This window comes from Dendrobates tinctorius, unplaced genomic scaffold (assembly GCF_039654945.1).
Source record: "Dendrobates tinctorius isolate UK_male_01 unplaced genomic scaffold, ASM3965494v1 ptg000034l, whole genome shotgun sequence".
In the NCBI taxonomy this organism is placed as follows: Eukaryota; Metazoa; Chordata; class Amphibia; order Anura; family Dendrobatidae; genus Dendrobates; species Dendrobates tinctorius.
This window is the reverse complement of record NW_027361702.1, coordinates 4,981,124-4,994,594: the sequence shown is the minus strand read 5'-3', so window position 1 is coordinate 4,994,594 and position 13,471 is coordinate 4,981,124. Positions and strand designations below refer to the sequence as shown.

Below are 13,471 nucleotides of genomic sequence, written 5' to 3'. Positions count from 1 at the left end.
CGTTTTTGGCCCTGCGGATCCGCAGCAGATTTTGCTGCGTTGTACGCTATCATATTCTATGTAAAATAAAAACCGCTGTGCGGAAAAAACCTCGCGGATTCGCGTTTTTTTTTTCTCTGCAGCATGTCAATTCTTTTTGCGTATCTGCGGCATTTCTGCACCCATTGACTTGCATTGAGTCAGTTAAATCCACAGCAAAACCGCAGATGGAAGAAAGATCTGCGTTTTTGCTGCGGATTGGGATGTCAAAAATGCTGCAGAGGGCAGTGATGTAGGAGGAAGAGGAAGTGTGTGGGTGGAGTGTAGTGTCCGGGAAGAAGGAGTCGCCATATTGTCAGCAGCATGGAAGGCTATCGTTGCATGGGGATCAATGTCAGCCGTCTGATTTTATTTGGTATGTATGTGTCTGTCTGCGTCAGTCCCCATGCGGCGATAGTGCGTCAATTGTGCTTAGTCGCCGTATGGGACTGCTGCGACCGAGCACAATTGTGAGTCAAAAAAACACATAAAACATACATACATGTAACATACATGACATAAAACATAGAATACATACCACAGCTTGGTCCCTGAAGCCCTCTGTCCTCTAGAAAAGAAGTAAAAAAATTAAACCAAATTTATACTCTGTCCGCAGAAATCCCAAATCGATTGTTCCACGGCGATCTATTCTGTCCTCCGGCGATACAGTCGCCGTTTCCCGAAGTTCTGCAGCTCCGTGCTCTCTTTACGGCAATAGAGCTGCGTGGAAGTTTTCCCACGCAGCAGTGCCGTAAAGCGAGTACTGGAGTCACTTAACTCCGGTAAACTCTCACGCATGCGCAGTAACACACTGCAGGAGCTTAGCCGTGTAGAGCAGTCACATCTCCTGATGTGACTGTTCTCCATGGCAGATCGTCGTGGGACACTCAATTTTGGACTACATCGGACCAGGGAGTATATTATTGGTTTGTTATATTTTCTAGAACGAGGGCGTCACTTGGTGGATTACCAGAAAAATATAATTTTGCCAAAAACTGTCTTTATTTCATTAAAATACTTTTATTTTGTTTTTTATTTCCTTTTATTTTTTAGATTAATAATGGATCGGCGTCTTATTGACGCCTCTCCACTATTAAATCGGGCTTAATGTCACCTTACAGTCAAAGGTGACATTAACCTTTTATTACCCCATATCCCACCGCTACACAGGAGTGGGAAGAGAAGGGCTAAGTGCTGGAATTTGCACATCTTACAGATGCGCCATTTCTGGGGTGGCTACGGGCTGGTAATTTGTAGCCGGGGGGGGGCAATACCTATGGCCCCTTCCTAGGCTATGAATATCAGCCCGCAGTTGTCTTTCTGGCTATAAAATATAGTGGGACCCCATGTCATTTATTTTGGGGGGTCCCCCTATTTCTATAGCCAGAAAGGCTATGCAGACAGCTGAGGGCTGATATTCATGGTCTGGGAGGATCCATGGGTATTAACCCCTTCCCAGGGTACAAATATTAACCCCTTCGTGACCGGGCCAATTTTTAAAATCTGACCAATGTCACTTTATGTGGTCATAACTCTGGAATGCTTCAACAAATCCCAGTAATTTTGAGACTGATTTTTCGTGGCACATTATAATTTATGATAGTGGTAAATTTAGATTGATATATTTTGTGTTTATTAAAAAATATCAGGAACTTGACAAAATTTAAAAAAAATTGCAGCTTTCAAACTCTGAATGATTATCCCTTTAATCCAGATAGTCATACCACAGAAAAACATTAATAAATAACATTTCCCTCATGCCTGCTTTACATCATCACCATTTTTAAAACACTAATTTTATTACCCTTTTAGGAGGTTTAAAAATGTAGCAATAATTTTTCATTTTTTCAAGGAAATTTACAAAATTTATTTTTTTGAGGGACCTATCCAAGTTTGAAATGACTTTAGGGGTGCTATACACTCACTGGCCACTTTATTAGGTACACCATGCTAGTAACGGGTTGGACCCCCTTTTGCCTTCAGAACTGCCTCAATTCTTCGTGGCAGAGATTCAACAAGGTGCTGGAAGCATTCCTCAGAGATTTTGGACCATATTGACATGATGGCATCACACAGTTGGCGCAGATTTGTCGGCTGCACATCCCTGATGCGAATCTCCCGTTCCACCACATCCCAAAGATGCTCTATTGGATTGAGATCTGGTGACTGAGGAGGCCATTTGAGTACAGTGAACTCATTGTCATGTTCAAGAAACCAATCTGAGATGATTCGAGCTTTATGACATGGCGCATTATCCTGCTGAAAGTAGCCATCAGATGTTGGGTACATTGTGGTCATAAAGGGATGGACATGGTCAGCAACAATACTCAGGTAGGCTGTGGCGTTGCAACGATGCTCAATTGGTACCAAGGGGCCCAAAGAGTGCCAAGAAAAAATTCCCCACACCATGACACCACCACCACCAGCCTGAACCGTTGATACAAGGCAGGATGGATCCATGCTTTCATGTTGTTTACGCCAAATTCTGACCCTACCATCCGAATGTCGCAGCAGAAATCGAGACTCATCAGACCAGGCAACGTTTTTCCAATCTTCTACTGTCCAATTTCGATGAGCTTGTGCAAATTGTAGCCTCAGTTTCCTGTTCTTAGCTGAGAGGAGTGGTACCCGGTGTGGTCTTCTGCTGCTGTAGCCCATCTGCCTCAAAGTTCGACGCACTGTGCGTTCAGAGATGCTCTTCTGCCTACCTTGGTTGTAACGGGTGGCAATTTGAGTCACTGTTGCCTTTCTATCAGCTCGAACCAGTCTGCCCATTCTCCTCTGACCTCTGGCATCAACAAGGCATTTCCGGCCACAGAACTGCCGCTCACTGGATTTTTTTTCTTTTTCGGACCATTCTCTGTAAACCCTAGAGATGGTTGTGCATGAAAATCCCAGTAGATCAGCAGTTTCTGTAATACTCAGACCAGCCCTTCTGGCACCAACAATCATGCCACGTTCAAAGGCACTCAAATCACCTTTCTTCCCCATACTGATGCTCGGTTTGAACTGCAGGAGATTGTCTTGACCATGTCTACATGCCTAAATGCACTGAGTTGCCGCCATGTGATTGGCTGATTAGAAATTAAGTCTTAACACACAGTTGGACAGGTGTACCTAATAAAGTGGCCAGTGAGTGTATATTGGAAAACCCCAAACATGATACCATTTTAAAAACTGCACCCCCTGACATATTGAAAACTGCTGTCAGGTAGTTTATTAACCCTTCAGGTGATTTTCAGGAATTAATGCAAAGTGGTATAGCTGGAATGAAAAAGTGTTTGTTTACCACCTAAATGTCGCTAACTTCTCAACTGGCCGCAGTAGCCAGGAGACTCTAAGGCTGCTATTTTGCCATGAACTGCTATGGCAAACATCAGGACCACACAATCATGATCTCGGTGTGTCAATTAGATAAAGTGCAAAACCCCACAATCTATTAACCATTTATTTGATGTAGTCACTTTTGACAGCAGTAACTAAGGGGTTAAAGATATGGACGGTGCCAACACTGATCATTTGTGATACAGCAAGTTGTCAGATATAGTGGACAGCCAACAGCTGCTGGATTGTCACCTGTATGGGGATGATATTCCCTTATATCTCAGGTCAGTAAATATACGTATTGCCTGTCATGAAGGGGTTAAGCCGCAGCTGTCTGCTTAGCCTTTCTGGCTATAAAATATAGGGGGACCCCCCACGTCATTTCTTTTTTGGGGTCCCCCTATTTCTATAGTCAGAAAGGCTACGCAGACAGCTGAGGGCTGATATTCATGGCCTGGGAAGATCCATGGTTATTAACCCCTTCCCAGGCTACACATATTGGACCCCGGCCGTCGGCTTTCCCACTCTGGCGCAGAAAATTGCGCGGGAGCCCACGCATTTTTTGTCGCTAACCCCTTTTGTTAGCTACCCAAAATAAAAACTTAAAATAAAAATATATTTAATTATTTCTGCATTTTGTGATTAGGGTTAGGATTAGGGTTATGACTGGGATTAGTGTTAGGTTTAGGATTATGGCTGGGATTAGTGTTTGGTTTGGGATTAGGGTTGGGATTAGGGGTTGGGATGTGTTAGGTTTGGGATTAGGGTTGGGATGTGTTAGGTTTGGGATTAGGTGTTTTTGTTTGTGTTATCCTTCGGCCTGTGGTTATGGTAGGTTATATTTAAATATCTAATTTTTTTTTTGGTTGTTGACTATAGTATCTAATGACATTATTGTATACATTGTAGGTACGTTATTTTCTTCCCATATGGGACCCCGCAGATGAGGCATACAAGGACCGATCTTCCCGTGACCACTGCTGTACAAAACCTTTAAGGCAGCTATATCCCGAATGGGATTCATTCCCAAATGCAACACAGTTGCAAATTGGTAATTATGTTATTTAAAATGTTTCTATTAGTTTTTAAAAATGTGATTAAGTGTTTATTTTTGATTTTTAGAGAAAGATGTTAAACAAAGGCGGCGGTCGGTGAGGGACAGAGTCCACAAATTTGTCTCCAGCTGTGCCAAAAGTTGCTCCTCTCCCACCAGGCAAACCTCATTTTATGATGAGCTACAATTTCTGCTAACAAGCAGGACATTGCGGAGGTAATTTTTTATTAAAAAAATCAAAATCTGTAATTACAGCTATTATCACGTGGTATAGCACAATTGGCTGCGTATTGAATGCTGCATACAGCTGCAGCACTCAATTTGTAGTGTCCAGATAGAACAGCATAGTGGAGATGTGATGAAATCCCCTCTCAACTATGCGTACAAACATGGAGGTGGCAGACCTATGTCATCGGACATGTGGCACGTCTTTTGACACCACAGCATGTCACTTGTCTTGCGTTTCCCTCTGTCTCCGCAAGATTACTAGCACAGTATATTGATAGCATGTGTTGATTCTGCATGTGTTTTAACCCCTTCACGACCAATGACGCCACATAGGTGTCATGAAACCTGGTACAAATCTGACCAGTGACGCCTATGTGGCGTCATGCCTTTAAAGCCCCCCCTGCGGGTCGGGTGATCTAGGTCACTGAAAGGTCACCCGACCCGCAGATACAGGGGGCTTTGTTCTTCAGCATAGGGGGGCGTGGCTTCGCCCCCACGTGACTACGATCGCTCTGATTGGCTGTTAAAAGTGAAACAGCCAATCAGAGCAATAGTAATATTTCATCAATGAAAATTGATGAAATATTACAATCCAGCCATGTCCGACGCTGCTGTAGCATCGGACATGGCTGGTGAAAGCGATCCGACCCCCCCCACCCGTTAACGGGGGCGATCTGCCCCCCGCCACTGAATGACAGTGGCGATGTGACGCCGCTGTCATCATCTCCCCCCCTGCCTTCCCTCCGCTCCCCCCGGCTTCCGATTGCCCCCCTCCCACCTCCCGGTACTCACCGAGTGCCGTTATGGCTCCCGGTGTCCTGCGGTCCTGGACCATGGGCGCCACCATATTGGAAAATGGCGGGCGCATGCGCAGTGCGCCCGCCGGCTCCAATTTCCATTCATTCATTTTGATCACTTTCACAGTGATCAAAATAGAATGAAATGTAAATATCCCCGTTTATCACCCCCATAGGCAGGATCAACTAATAAAATAAAGAAATTATTTTTATTTTTCCATTAGGGTTAGGGTTGGAAGGAGGGTTAGGGTTGGAAAGAGGGTTAGGGTTGGAAAGAGGGTCCGGGTTGGAAAGAGGGTTAGGGTTGGAAAGAGGGTTAGGGTCCAGGTTGGAAAGAGGGTCCGGGTTGGAAAGAGGGTTAGGTTTGGAAAGAGGGTTAGGGTTGGAAAGAGGGTTAGGGTTGGAAAGAGGGTTACAATTAGGGTTATGGTTGGAATTAGGGTTAGGGTTGGAATTAGGGCTAGGGTTGGAATTAGGGTTAGGGGTGTGTTGGGGTTAGGGTTGGGATTAGGGTTAGGGATGTGTTGGGGTTAGGGCTGTGGTCAGGGGTGTGTTGGGGTTAGGGTTGAAGTTAGAATTGTGGGGTTTCCACTGTTTAGGCACATCAGGGGGTCTCCAAACGCGACCTGGTGCAACCATTGATTCCAGCTAATTTTGCGTTCAAAAAGTTAAACGGTGCTCCCTCCCTTCCAAGCCCCGACGTGTGCCCAAACAGTGGTTTACCCCAACATATGGGGTATCAGCGTACTCAGGAAAAATTGCACAACAACTTTGGGGGTCTAATTTCTCCTGGTACCCTTGGGAAAATAAAAAATTGGGGGCTAAAAAATTATTTTTGTGGAATATTTTTTTTTTATTTTCACGTCTCTGCGTTATAAACTTCTGTGAAGCCCTTGGGGGTTCAAAGTGCTCACCAGGCATCTAGATAAGTTCCTTGGGAGGTCTAGTTTCCAAAATGGGGTCACTTGTGGGGGGTTTCCACTGTTTAGGTACATCAGGGGCTCTGCAAATGTTACATGGTGCCCGCAGACCATTCCATCAAAGTCAGCATTTCATAATGTCACTACTTCCCTTCCGAGCCCCGACGTGTACCCAAACAGTGGTCCCCACCCACATATGGGGTACCAGTGTACTCAGGACAAACTGGACAACTTTTGGGGTCTAATTTATCCTCGTACCCTTGTGAAAATAAAAAATTGCGCACTAAAAAATTTTTTGAGGAAAAAATATTTTTTATTTTCATGGCTCTGCGTTATAAACTTTTGTGAAGCACTTGGGGGTTCAAAGTGCTCACTATGCATCTAGATAAGTTCCTTAGGGGGTCTAGGTCCAAAATGGGGTCATTTGTGGGGGAGCGCCAATGTTTAGGCACACAGGGGCTCTCCAAACACGATATGGTGTCCGATAACGATTGGAGCTAATTTTCCATTCAAAAAGTCAAATGGTGCTCCTTCCCTTCCGGACCCTGCCGTGCGCTCAAACAGTGGTTTATGACCACATATGAGGTATCGGTGTACTCAGGAGAAATTTTTTAACAAATTTTAGGATCCATGTGAAAATGAAAAAACTGAGACTAAAAGACAATTTTTGTGAAAAAAAAGTACTTTTTTTTTTTACATATCAATTTGTGAAGTACCTGGGGGTTCAAAGTGATCACTATGCATCTAGATAAGTTCCTTGTGGGGTCTAGTTTCCAAAATGGGGTCACTTGTGGGGGAGCTCCAATGTTTAGGCACACAGGGGCTCTCCATACGCGACATGGCAACCGCTAAATAGTCCAGCATATTTTCCATTCAAAAAGTCAAATGGTGCTCCTTCCCTTCTGAGCCCTGCCGTGCGCCCAAACAGTGGTTTATGACCACATATGAGGTATCGGTGTACTCAGGAGAAATTGCCCAACAATTTTTAGGATCCATTTTATCCTGTTGCCTATGTGAAAATGAAAAAATTGATGCTAAAAGAAAATTTTTGTTGGAAAAATTAAAATGTCCATTTTTTCTTTCCACGTTGCTTTAGTTCCTGTGAAGCACCTGAAGGGTTAATAATCTTCATGAATGTAGTTTTGAGTAGCTTGAGGGGTGCAGTTTTTAGAATGGTGTCACTTTTGGGTATTTTCTGCCATATAGACCCCTTAAAGTGACTTCAAATGTGAGGTGGTCCCTAAAAAAAATGGTTTTGTATATTTTATTGTAAAAATGAGAAATCGCTGGTCAACTTTTAACCCTTATAACTTCCTAACAAAAAAATATTTTGTTTCCAAAATTGTGCTGATGTAAAGTAGACATGTGGGAAATGTTATTTAGTAACTATTTTTTGTCACATAACTCTCTGGTTTAACAGAAAAAAAATTCAAAATTTGAAAATTGCGAAATTTTCTAAATTTTCGCCAAATTTCTGACTTTTTCACAAATAAACGCATAAATTATCGACCTAAATTTACCACTAACATGAAGCCCAATATGTCAGGAAAAAACGATCTCAGAATCGCTAGGATCCGTTGAAGCGTTCCTGAGTTATTACCTCATAAAGGGACACTGGTCAGAATTGCAAAAAATGGCCTGGTCATTAAGGTCAAAATAGGCTTGGTCATGAAGGGGTTAAACATGCGTTATCACCATGTGTAAGAAAAAAAGTTGGCAGCGCTTTCGGCTGAGCAATCTTTTTGCTGCCTCCAAAGCGATGCTCCTACGCAGCACGGAAACATACCCCAATCAATATGTTTGTTTTTTTTCACACAGCACTCAAGGGAACATTTTACCTCCTGCTGAGGATGAATCCGAAGATGGAGCAGGAACTTCATCTGGAGCTGGCGGCACATGTTCTCCATCTCTGCTGGTGCCCCATCTTCATCAACTGCTGGCACATCGGCGTCCGCCGCTGCTGGAGTTTCTGGTGCCGAAGAAGCGGTTACACAAAGAGCTGCCTATCCGGTGTCAGGAGAGCCAAACAAAAAAAAAAAAAAACTAAAAAAAAAGTGATACAACCATCAAAGCTGCAACTGAGACTCTGGCAGTGATAAAAAAAATTAACGACTGAGGATGAGTTCGATTTTTTTGCCTTGCAAATTGCAAACAAGGCTCGCTCACTGACACTGGATAGGCAGTCCATTTTCACGAATCTGGTGCAAATGTCACTGACAGCTCTGCAGGACCCTGCTCCAATTTCTCCATATGATGAAATTTTGATGGGGTTTTTTGGAGAAGAAACCAAGCCCAACAACAAACCCAACCTGACTACCAAACAAGTCGACCATACAGCACTGAAATGCCCTCACCAACTGCAAGTTACCCTACGGATGCATCAACACTAGCTATTACCCGCAGTACCATAACTTAGTCATTTGGTGTTCTTTATAAACATTATCATAAGGAGGATATAAAAGGGCTATAACCTGTGTTATGGGTACATGAGCGCAGGACTATGGGGTAGAGAATATGTATGATAGTCTAGGGAACAGGACTATGGGAAGTAGAAGAATCTAGAAACATTTTTGGGAACAAAACCCACTTAGTAAAAAGAAAAAAATAACGCACATAAAATTAACAATCCAAATACATACAGAATAATTTTTTTTTACTAAAAAAACATTTTCATGTTGCTTGACGGGTCCTTCATTGGTGCCGCTCAATCTTATTCTTTCATCTTTCACTGCTGTTCAGGGTGCCCAACACCATCACAGGAGTTTTGCCAGTGCACAGGACCTTCTAGACTCATAAAATAGTCAGTAAAAGTTTCTCTCACACACACACCCGAGTTGGATGGCCTTCCCAGACCCACGTTGCGCATCCGGCAGCCAAGTCTCCTCGGTTGGGGAAAACATCACCATGAGCTGCAACTTCTGCCAGATGACGGTACATGTGCACCTTACAATTTTAGAGATGGTGGATTTACAATTCTAAATTGGAGGTGTAAAGATGTGTAGCTCTCTACTGTGGCTAAAAATCTGCAAAGAAAATTAAAAGATTATTAGAAATGTCACACAAAAATGTAAGGGAACCTGTCAGCAGTTATGGCCGCTATAAGATGCGTCCACCGCCTTTCAGGTCTTATCTGAAGCATTCTATAATGGTGTCGCTAACGCCCCGGTCTGACACGAAAGCTCTAAATAAACACAAAATTACAAACAATTGCGTGGGGCGGTCACGTCAGATGGGAGTTGAAGGTCCGCGTCAGGCCACTCTGATCTTTTCGCACCACCGCCGCCCTCCTGCTTGCTTCAACGCTCTACTGCTCAGCCGTGGTTATCTGGCCTGTTGAGGGCAGAACGAATTCCTGCAGTGAGCAAGCGCCAGGAAAGGTCTGAGAGGCCCAGCGCATGCACACCTCCGGACTTTAGTCCATACTCATCAGAACATAAAAGTACGCCTGTGCAGTACAGCAATGAAGCAAGCAGGAGAGTGGTAGTGCATTAACCGGGGCGGTTAATTATAGAATGCTGCAGATAAGCCCTGAAAGACAGTGGACGCATCTTATAGCAGCAACAATGCAGACAGGTTCCAGGCGTGTTTTACATATCAGGATATTTGTGGTACCGTAAAAGACTGTACCAAAGATATCCATGTCAATGTGTCTGTGTGTGCGAGGCACACATGTGGCAACCGTGTGCCGCCCATGTGCTGCATCATTTCCACACAGATGGCTAGCTGGGAACAAGCGCTACAGAAAGTGCAGTTACAAGGTGGCAGGTGCTGAAGACAAATCCCATTCTTCCTTGATGGCAGTGAAATCCTGCAGACCAGGGGAGAATGATGCCAGCACCTGCCGCCAGGAAACAGCGCTTCCTGTAGCGCTTCACCAGTGCAATGCGTGTTACACAGAGGACATCAATGTGTGTTCTCCATGTGCACGTGTGCATGACAGTGGCAGCGTGTTTTGCCCACTGACACATGATCCGCAAAAACACGCTGACATATGCATAGACCCATTAATTTAAGTGGGTCTACATGTGTCAGTGTCTCCAGTACATGTGAAAACTTTCATCACACGTACCGGATACAATGACGTGTGAAAGATGCCTAATGACATACAAACAGAAAATTAGTTACTTACCGCAAAGTGATGAGCAGCCTTTCCTCAGCAATGATGGCCTTCCTCATTAACATATCAGCCAATATAAGATGGGGACACAAGATTTGTAGCAGATTATCAAAGGCGGTGATTGTAAGCCGGTAGAACGACAAATTTTTCCAGATATCTGCAAAGTTGACATAAAAAAAATGAAAAAAAATGATTATATATTTTCGGACACATTCTAAGTTGGAAACTATCTTGAGATATTTGGCAACTTACCTCCTCAAATCGTTGTAAAGAACATAAAAATGCCCTTTCTCTGTTCTCTCCACTAAGAGTGGGTGCACCCACAATTTACAGGCTCACATTCTCCTGTGCTGCTGCTCGGCCTAAAATAAAAATATTGTTTTAGTACACAACACAGTGAAAAAACAGACATGTCAAGAATTTTCGGAATCCTAATCCCAAACCTATTCCTAACCCCAACCCAAACCCAAATCCCAACCATAACCCTAATCCCAACCATAACCCTAGTCTATTCCTTATCCAAACCCTAATCCCAACCCTAACCCCAATCACAACCTTAATCCCAACCATAACCCTAATCCCAACCACTAGTCTATTCCTAATCCAAACCCTAATCTCAATCACAACCCTAATCCAAATCCCTACCATAACCCAAATCCCAACCCCAAGTCTATTCCCAATCCAAACCCTAATCACAACCCTAACCCCAATCAACCCTAATCCAAATCCCAACCATAACCTTAATCCCAACTATAACCCTAATCTCAAACCCCAATCGCATTCCTAACCCTAATCCCCACCCTAAACCGAATCTCAACCCTAACTTAATCCAACCCTAATCTACTTTATCTTACCTGCTCTCTGTGACGCATCAGGATTTGCAGCAAACACCCCAGCATGAGTATTCTGAATGGCCTGCGGACCGATAAACGCTGCGCGCTATACTCTTCAGCCCGCTGGGCACTCTGCTGCTCATTTCTGGCACTCACCATTGTTGATTTGGTAAAAGCAAAATAGAGAATGGAAGAAGGGGTTGGACAAGATAATAACATCAATTTTTTTTTTTCTTTAGTCTAGTTTGGCAAACTATCTGTTGCTGTGAAAAAATGCAGACAATTCCGCAGCCAAAACCACATCAAAAAAGCATCAAAAACGCACCTGCGTTTTCTGCCAAGAGCTGCGGATTTTGTGCAGAAAAATCCGGGGGAGAATCCGCAACGTGTGCACATAACCTAACCCTAGCTCTAATGGGAAAATGGAAATAAATGCTTTTTTTAATTTAATTTTTCCCTAACTTTGGGCGTGATAAAGGGGGGCTTGATTTACAATTTATAGCAGGCAGCTGTAACTCTAAAAGACGTTTTTTATTGTAAAAAGTTTTTAATTTATGGGGGCTCTACATAGCGCTCCATTTAATATAGTGGACCCCACATAGCCATCCATTTAATATAATGAGCCTGACAGATTTCCTCATATAATGGGACAGGGGTCACATATAGCCCTCCATTTTTATTATAATGTGCTCTACAAAGCATTCCATTTAATATAATGAAACCCCCAGTTTTACATAATATAAAAGGCTCTACATAACCCTCCATTTAATATAATGGGACCTGCATAGCACTCTTATAATGTGAATCAGAAAGCCTTCTATTTAATATACAGTGGGGAAAAAAAGTATTTAGTCAGTCAGCAATAGTGCAAGTTCCACCACTTAAAAAGATGAGAGGCGTCTGTAATTTACATCATAGGTAGACCTCAACTATGGGAGACAAACTGAGAAAAAAAAATCCAGAAAATCACATTGTCTGTTTTTTTTTCATTTTATTTGCATATTATGGTGGAAAATAAGTATTTGGTCAGAAACAAGCAATCAAGATTTCTGGCTCTCACAGACTTGTAACTTCTTCTTTAAGAGTCTCCTCTTTCCTCCACTCATTACCTGTAGTAATGGCACCTGTTTAAACTTGTTATCAGTATAAAAAGACACCTGTGCACACCCTCAAACAGTCTGACTCCAAACTCCACTATGGTGAAGACCAAAGAGCTGTCAAAGGACACCAGAAACAAAATTGTAGCCCTGCACCAGGCTGGGAAGACTGAATCTGCAATAGCCAACCAGCTTGGAGTGAAGAAATCAACTGTGGGAGCAATAATTAGAAAATGGAAGACATACAAGACCACTGATAATCTCCCTCGATCTGGTGCTCCACGCAAAATCCCACCCCGTGGGGTCAGAATGATCACAAGAACGGTGAGCAAAAATCCCAGAACCACGCGGGGGGACCTAGTGAATGAACTGCAGAGAGCTGGGACCAATGTAACAAGGCCTACCATAAGTAACACACTACGCCACCATGGACTCAGATCCTGCAGTGCCAGACGTGTCCCACTGCTTAAGCCTGTACATGTCCGGGCCCGTCTGAAGTTTGCTAGAGAGCATTTGGATGATCCAGAGGAGTTTTGGGAGAATGTCCTATGGTCTGATGAAACCAAACTGGAACTGTTTGGTAGAAACACAACTTGTCGTGTTTGGAGGAAAAAGAATACTGAGTTGCATCCATCACACACCATACCTACTGTAAAGCATGGTGGTGGAAACATCATGCTTTGGGGCTGTTTCTCTGCAAAGGGGCCAGGACGACTGATCCGGGTACATGAAAGAATGAATGGGGCCATGTATCGTGAGATTTTGAGTGCAAACCTCCTTCCATCAGCAAGGGCATTGAAGATGAAACGTGGCTGGGTCTTTCAACATGACAATGATTCAAAGCACACTGCCAGGGCAACGAAGGAGTGGCTTCGTAAGAAGCATTTCAAGGTCCTGGAGTGGCCTAGCCAGTCTCCAGATCTCAACCCTATAGAAAACCTTTGGAGGGAGTTGAAAGTCCGTGTTGCCAAGCGAAAAGCCAAAAACATCACTGCTCTAGAGGAGATCTGCATGGAGGAATGGGCCAACATACCAACAACAGTGTGTGGCAACCTTGTGAAAACTTACAGAAAACGTTTGACC

General features: G+C 43.6%; 1 long non-coding RNA gene across 1 annotated transcript; it reads right to left on the bottom strand.

Annotated features, from left to right (window-relative positions):
• Window positions 1–245: 245 nt before the first annotated feature.
• Window positions 246–12,228, bottom strand: LOC141087499 (uncharacterized). The gene is made up of 5 exons (XR_012231677.1): window positions 11,313–12,228; window positions 10,711–10,820; window positions 10,471–10,615; window positions 8,180–9,364; window positions 246–586 (listed from the first exon to the last, which is right to left on the bottom strand). It is a non-coding gene; the product is annotated as an uncharacterized lncRNA (long non-coding RNA).
• Between the last annotated feature and the right edge of the window lie 1,243 nt (window positions 12,229–13,471).